The sequence below is a fragment of the Tachyglossus aculeatus genome, chromosome 3 (genome assembly GCF_015852505.1).
Source record: "Tachyglossus aculeatus isolate mTacAcu1 chromosome 3, mTacAcu1.pri, whole genome shotgun sequence".
NCBI classification, from domain to species: Eukaryota; Metazoa; Chordata; class Mammalia; order Monotremata; family Tachyglossidae; genus Tachyglossus; species Tachyglossus aculeatus.
Genome location: NC_052068.1, coordinates 87,397,638 through 87,405,906, shown reverse-complemented (window position 1 = coordinate 87,405,906; position 8,269 = coordinate 87,397,638). Strand labels below are relative to the sequence as shown.

Below are 8,269 nucleotides of genomic sequence, written 5' to 3'. Positions count from 1 at the left end.
TCTGCTTAGAGCCTTTAGGTCTTGTCAGAAACCTGCATGGAGTGAGATATAGTGAGTAAGGCCGGAAATCCAGCCAAAGAAGATGTAAGGGTGAAAATGGTAGTTTTACCAGCTTGTCCCCCTCTATTCTACTTTCCCTACAGAGTTGGCACCCATAGAGATGGGGAGGTTCAGGATGATGCTTGGAGACGGGAAAGGAAAGAGGAATTGTGCAGGGGAAGTGGTTGACCAATGGGTAGGGATGGGGGATTAGGTGTGCAGAGTGGAACATCCTAAATCCTGGGACAGAGGGTGGTCCCTGCTATGTTCTGATTGCTCTTCTCTCTCTGTCCCCCTCTGACTCCAGAATCATGGATACTAAATTGCCAGATGCAGTATAGTCAAAATAATGGCAAGTGTATGGTCCAGAGCCCCTTGTTTTCAGACAGATTCAAGAATCACCCCACCTTACTGCTCTGGCTAGCCAATAAGACTGTGGCTGACTGACCACTCCCCCAGGGAAGAATAGTTGGCTTGTGCTTGCTTAACCATCCTACTCCAGAGGATAGCTCAGAATTCTAAGCTTGAATGGACCATGAGAGGTCAACTAGGCCAACCTCTAGCCTTCAGGCATGTCTTGTCTTATGCCCGCAAGTCATCTCCGACCCATAGCGACTCTATGGACACATCTCTCCCAGATCACTCTACCTACATCTGTGATCATTCTGGTAGTGTTACAGAGAGTTTTCTTGGTAAAAATATGGAAGTGATTGACCATTTCCTCCTTCCGCACAGTAAACTTGAGTCTCCACCCTCAATTTTCTCCCATGCTGCCGCTGCCCAGCACAGGTGAATTTTGACTTGTAGCAGATTGCTTTCCATTCGCTAACCACTGTTCAAGCTAGGAATGGAATGGGTAGTCTTCTGCTTGACTCTCCCTCCCGTAGTCAAGGCTGATAGAGTACTGGAAACTCTCCAGGTATTACCCTAAGAGGGGGTTCAGGCATGACTATACCTTAATCAAATGAAAATGTGGCTCCCAGAACCCAAGACTTTGCAAAGAATCTGTATATATGTTCTCCTCTTAGCTGTATATCGCAGGCCTGAGCAGATTTGAATAACTATACTTGCGGTCATGTCTGTGGTCCATTCTGATCCCTTAGCTCTCTTTCTGCCACACTGATCAATTAGAGACCTCCATCTTGCTCAGCTGCTCCAGGCATGTGTAAGTGTAGCCAGTACCAGTCTTTTGTTTGGCACAGTTACATCATCACAGCATTTGGGAAGAGAAGGAAAAAGGAGTGATGGTAACAAGGGGGGATGATAGTGGGGTGGTTACAAGGAGCCAGCCATCATTGCCCACCCAGGCCCCCCCACCCAAAAGATGGTTCAAGTGATGGATTTTGTTTTTTTTCATAGTATTTGTTACTATGTGCCTGGCACTGTTCTAAACACTGGGCAGGTACAGGGTAATCAGAGTCCATGTGGTGCTCACAGTCTTAATCCCCATTTTACAGATGAGCTAACTAAGGCACAGAGAAGTGAAGTGACTTGCCCAAGGTCACACAGCAGACAAGTAGTGGAGCCGGGATTAGAATCCAAGTGCTTCTGAATCCCCTACCCTAGCCTCTGGGCCACACTGCTTCTTGGGATTTCTGGGACATGGGCCACAGCTGTGAGTAGCCTATGCTAGAAACAATCCACTCCTCTCCCGACTCACAAGCAAGCCGGGAATGCAAACAAGAAGTGAGGGTTGGCAAAGGGAGCTGTCATTGTTTGTCACAGTTTCTACCTAAATTTCCACCCTGCCCTTACACCTTTGAACAGAGATGGTATTTGCTAAATGCTTACTATGTGCCAGGCACTGTTCTAAGTACTGGGGTAGAGGCAAGCTAATAATAATTATGGCATATGTTAAGTGCTTACTATGTGCCAAGCACTGTTCTAAGCACTGAATCACATTGGACTCAGTCCCTGTCCCACATGGGGCTCCCATTTTACAGATGAGGTAACTGAGGCGTAGAGAAGTTAATAAAAATAATAATAATAATGGTACTTATTAAGCACTTACTATGTGCCAAGCACTGTTCTAAGTGCTGGGTTAGATACAGGTTAATCAGCTTGGACACAGTCCCTCTCCCATTTGGGGCTCATAGTCTTAATCCCCATTTTACAGAAGAGGTAACTGAGGCCCAGAGAAGTGAAGTCACTTGCCCAAGGTCACACAGCAGGCAAGTGGTAGAGTCAGGATTAGAACCCATGGATTTCTGACTCCCAGGCCTTTGCTCTATCCACTTTGCCATCTCCATCCTGTGCAGATGTAAGTTCAACAGTTGGTCAATCAAGAACATTTGAGTGCCTGCTGTGTGCAGAGCATTTTACTCAGCTCCTGAACAGCCTTCCCCTGCAACTACCCTCTGCACTAGTAAGGCCCTGACATTTATCCCCATGTTCGCACTGAATCTATCTCGTTCAGCCTGGTGGCACCAAGCCAGAATCACCCAAGGACCCCTTGTTTTAGCATCCAGCCTCCCTTTTGGAGGCTACTACCACCTGGAAAGCAATGGTGCACCCAATGTAGGAAACTGAGCTGAGGGGATTTGCGGCGGGGGTTGCAAACTACTCAGCCTGGGTAGGGGGAGGCCGGAGACCCAAGTTCCCTTCCTGCTGCTGCTTGCTGTGTGGCCCCAGCCTAATCACCTTACCTCTCTGAGCCTTGTTTCTCCATCTCCAAAGAGAGGATGCTGTAATAAGATCTGTCACCTCCCTGGCAGGAGCATGGGGAGGGTTAATGAGATAATGTCTGTCAAGTGCTTTGAGCTCCTTGGATGAAAGCAGCTGTGGGGTGCAGGCTACTATTATGGTTCCCGTGCTCGGGGCGTGTGCGCACGCACCTTTGATCTGAGGATCTCTAGAGGGACGGACAGACAGCCAGCAATTAATCTCAAGTCAGCCACAGCAGCTTGTTCGGCAGAAGAGGGACAGACAGACAACAATTAATCCCAAATCAGCCACAACAGCTTGTTCAGCAGATGGAGAAGCCGACTGGTCCTGGGATGCCCGAGGCAGCTGGGGGCTGGAGCTCAGGCCTTCTCTCCCCAACAAGCTGACTGGGCTTCTGTCGCAGCCAATCAGGGCCCTGGCTGAAGGGAAAAGTTCACCAGGATGCCGAGGGGCAGACGACAGCAGGAGAGATGCAATTCCCGCCCATGCCGCAGCCCGGTGAACTGTGGGATGGAAGATGGGATCCGGTTTTGACCAGCTCACTGACCTAGAACTGTCCCTGTGTTCTAGTGAAAGGAGTCCTTTCAGGGTTCCCTCCAGCTTCAGGATAGATTTTATTCCAGTGTCATCTGGTCTCCTTCCAACCCAACCCCTGCATTTTTTACGTTAAGTGACCGGGGCTCTGATTGTTCAGAAATGAACCTGTCTATGCTGCATTTCTAAATCAGCTCCCCTAACAGGTCATTAGTATGACAACTGGGTATGCCAGACACCTGACTCATCACTGCATCAGTTGCTCTTCCTGGTTTCACCTTTGTTACCACTTGAAGGGAGTGAGCAGCTTGGCCCAGGGGATAGTGCAAGGGCCTGGGAGAGAGAATGACCTGGGTTCTAATCCCAGCTCTGCCACTTGTCTGCTGTGTGACCTTGGGGAAGTCGATTCACTTCTCTGTGACTCATTTACCTCATCATCTGTAAAATGAGGATTAAGATTGGGAGTCCCATGTGGGACATGAATTATGCCCAATGTGATTAGCTTGAATCTACCCAGTACTTCATATAGTGCCTGGTACGTAGTAAGCGCTTAAGAAATATCACTACAAAAAGAAAGAAGGCTGGAAATTCCCAAGAAAGAAAGGGCCCACTGGTAATCTTGCCTTCCTTTGACCTTGGGCAAGGCACGTAACTGAGGCCCAGGTAACTTCTCTGGGCCTCAGTTACCTCATCTGTAAAATGGGGACTTAGACTGTGAGCCCCATGTAGGACAGGGACTGTATCCATCCTGATTAGCTTGTATCCACTCCAGAGCTTAGAATAATGTTAGTACTCAACAAGTATAATAATAATAAAAACAATTCTTCAGAGGAAAAGGGACCCAAGGGGAACAAGGGAAAACCAACCCTGAGGTAGGGGTGGGACAGGACTCTGGGGAGCGCAGGTTTGGTGTGGACCAGCTCCTTTCAAGAGCTTTTTTTCTGGGGATGCTGCACCCGACCTCCAAGGAGCCCAGTCATAATACTGCAAGCTGACAGATGGACTGATCTCAGAGAACAGAGATAAGTCTTGAACAGAAGGGAACCCAGGGGCTCTTCCCAGCTCAGTCACTGACTGGCTTTGTGAACTTGAACTTTTCCCCTCCTCTGTGAAGCAGGCATAACAAATACCAGTTTCTTACCCTTTCAGGAATCTTATGGCAGTGAATATGATGTGCCTAGGTGAAATTCATGATCGCTACAAAACTTCTGTGAAGGCAAAAAAAAAAAACAAAAAACAGGTCTTCCTTTTGTTTCTTCTTCTTTCTCCTGTCAAAAGCACCTCTTCCATTCCCCACAAGCATGAAAGCACACATACACACATCTCTCTCTCTCTGTCACACACACACACACACACACACACACACACACCCCACACCCCCACCCCCGGCCTGAGCTTTCAGGTGTCTACAGTCTAGCCACAAGTTGAATGGACGGCAAAGACAATGTGCTGACTGGAGTTGGAGAAAATTAGGCACAGCAGAGGGGGAGTTTACATTCCCCCCCACCACCCCTCCCAAGAGGCATCCTCTTCCTTTCCTCCCACACAGCCCTCCTACCCCATCCGAGAACCCTGGCGGCCACTACAGGGGGTAGAAGTAGAGGCCAGGGGCCTCAATCAATTAATGGTATTTATTGAACACTTGCTGTGTGCAAAGCACTGTACTAAGTGCTTGAGACAGTACAATATAACAGCCTCCAATGCTGTCTCCCTGCCTGGCAGCTGGGGAGGTAGCAACCCCACGGCCGAATCTCTAGATTGTAAACTAACTATGAGCAGGGAATGCAACTCTGTTACACTGTACTCTCCCAAGTGCTTACTACAATCCTCTGTACACAGTAAACCCTATGTAACAGGGATGATGAGGAGGAGGAGGATGAGCCCCCAAAAGGATGTGACCTGATTGTAGGTCAATCATGTTCATTAAGCACTTACAGTGTGCAGAGCACTGTACTAAGTGCTGAGAAGCAGAGTGGCTTAGTGAAAAGAGCACGGGCTTGGGAGTCAGAGGACATGGGTTCTAATCCCGGCTCTGCCACTTGTACGCTGTGTGACCTTGGGCAATACACTTAACTTCTCTGTGCCTCAGTTACCTCATCTGTAAAATGGGGATTAAGACTATAAGCCCCATGTGGGACAACCTGACTATCTTGTATCTACCCCAGCGCTTAGAACAGTGCTCAGCACATAGTAAGCACTTAACAAATACCATAATTATAATTATTATTACTAAGCGCTTGGGAGAATACAGTATAACAGAGTTGGCAGACACATTCCCTGCCCATATAGTGAGCTTATAGTCTAGAAGGGGAGACAGACATTAATATAATATAATAATATGACAGACATTAACAGATATGTACACAAGTGCTGATAACTTCAGGAATGGGACCTTGACTGTCTGTTCTGAGATTCTACTGCACTATATTTTGCTAAATTGGTAAATGAAGTAAATAAATGAGTCTAATACAAACTATATGAGAAGCAACATGACAGTGAATAAAGCACGGGCCTGGGAGTCAGAAGGATCAAAGACCTGGGTTCCAATCCCACTCTGCCACTTATCTCTTGTGTGACTTCAGGCAAGTCACTTCACTTCTGTGCCTCAGTTACCTCATATGTAAAATGGGGATTAAGAGTGTGAGCCCCATGTGGGACAGGGGTTGGGTCCAACCCGATTTGCTTGTATCCACCCGAGAGTTTAGCACAGTGACTGGCACACAGTAAGCACTAACAAATACCAGAGATTATTAATATTATTCTGTGGTGGAGAGGAGAGCCGAGAGGAGAGAGGTGTACTTTATGCATTGGGTCTGTTCCTGGATCAGGGGCGGGGGTTGGGAGGGGACCCTATATGTCAGTGTGCCACTCCTGGGAATCATGGCCCCTGAATTGCTCAGCCAGTGTGCCGAGGGGCAGGGTGAGAGATCCAGGAGCTGACAGGGCTTCACTTATTCAAATTCTGCCTGGGATGCTGTCTGATTCTTCTTGGGCCTGGGGTAAACACTCATTTGCCTTGGACAAAATCAATCTTCCTTCTTAGAGAAGCAAGGCCCAGGCCCCAGGAGCCTCAATCAACTCAGGAGGGCAGGGTATATGTCTACCAACTCGAACTCTCCCAAACACTTAATACAGTGCTCTGCACAGAGTAGACACTCAGTGAATACCATTGATTGACAGACTGATCTGTAATGAGCCAGTACACCTATGGCTCGGAAGTATCCTTGGCAGTCAGAAATGAGATGGGAGTGCTCTGGCTCTTCCTTGGTCGGAACCCAGGGAACAATCCCTGGATCAATTAATCAATGGTATTTGCTGAGTGCTTACTGTGTGCAGAGCACTGTACTAAGCGCTTGGGAGAGTACAATATAACAGAGTTTGGTAGGCATGTTCCCGGTCCACAACAAGCGTACAGTGTAGAGGAAGAGACAGACATTGACGTAAATAACTTTTAGTTTTGTTATTTTAGTTATTACAGATATGTACATAAGTGCTGTGAGGCTGAGAGAAGGATAAATAGGGAGCAAATCCAAGTGTAAGAGCAATGTGGAAAGAAGTGGGAGAACATGAAAAGAGGGCTTGGCCTGGGTAGGCCTTTTGGAGGAGATGTGCCTTAAATAAGGCTTTGAAGGTGGGGAGAGTGATGGTCTAAGCTCCTTGTGGGCAAGGAATGTGTCTGTGTATTGTTTTGTACTTTCCCAAGTGCTTAGTACAGTGTTCTGCGTACAGTAAACCCTCAATAAATATGATTGAATGAATGAGTATGAAGAGGGAGGGCAAGTCTTTGGGAATCTGGTAGCCTCAAGAAGGCAGGCACCAGGCAGACTTGAGTGACTAAGCCTTGCTGTCCCCTGCTTGGAGGAACATTCGGTACTTGTCATTTATTGATGGTAGGATGGTGAATGGAGGGAGAACTTAATAACAGTCCAGAGGGGACAAACAAAAAGGAGTGAAGAGATCAGACACAGGCCTTTCCTGAAGAAAGGTTGAGGACTTGGGGCTATTTACCCTAGGGCGGAATGGGAAAATAGCACCAATGACATTGAACAGGGCACCACTGAACAATCAATCCATCAATCAACTGCATTTATTGATTGGTTACTATGTGCAGAGCTTTGTACTGAACACTTTGGAAGAATAATAATAATAACAATAGTAGTAATTGTGATATTTTTTAACAGTTTACTATGTGCCAGGCACTGAACTAAACGTTGGGGGTGGATACAAGCAAATTGGGTTGGAAACAGTCCCTGTTCCATGTGGGTCCCTCAGTCCCAATCCCCATTTTACAGATGAGGAAACTGAGGCCTAGAGAAGTGAAGTGACTTGACCAAAGTCACACAGCAGACAGGGACTCCCAGGTCCATGCTCTATCCACTGCGCCATGCCACTTCTCTAATGCAACAGAGTTTGTAGATACATTCCAATCAATCATATTTACTGAGTGCCTACAGGGTGCAGAGCACTGTACTAAGCACTTGGGAGAGTACAGTATAACAGAGTTGCCCACAACGAGTTTACCATCTAGAGAGATAAGTTTACAGTCCAGAGGGAACAACCAGTCCCTAATTGTGAGTGGGACAAGGGGGAATAAGTTTGAATGACAGCAGGAGGGATTTAGATTAGACACTAAAAAGGAATTCCAGACTCTAAGGGGTATGAAACACTGGAGATTACTGCCAAAGGGGGTTGTGGAATCTGTTCTGGAGAGTTTTAAGAGGTTTGAGAACAGTCCAGCTTGGAGACAGGAGGATGGAATGGATGGATGACATACTCTCTGGTTCTTTGCCACCCATCCTTTGGGTGCCAGCACTGCCCAGTATTTATCTTACAGTGGGTTGACATGTTGGGTTTTTCCCTTGCTTGGGGAAGCAGCATGGCTCAGTGGAAATAGCCCGGGCTTGGGAGTCAGAGGTCGTGGGTTCTAATTCCGCCTCCGCCACTTGTCAGCTGTGTGACTTTGGGCAAGTCACTTAACTTCTCTTTGCCTCAGTTACTCATCTGTAAAATGAGGATTAAGACTGTGAGCCCC

At 47.4% G+C, this 8,269-nt stretch overlaps 1 non-coding gene across 1 annotated transcript; it reads right to left on the bottom strand.

Annotated features, from left to right (window-relative positions):
- Positions 1 to 838: 838 nt before the first annotated feature.
- On the bottom strand, positions 839 to 976 carry LOC119926092. Its single transcript, XR_005450004.1, has one exon. It is a non-coding gene; the product is annotated as a small nucleolar RNA SNORA7 (small nucleolar RNA).
- Positions 977 to 8,269: the final 7,293 nt, after the last annotated feature.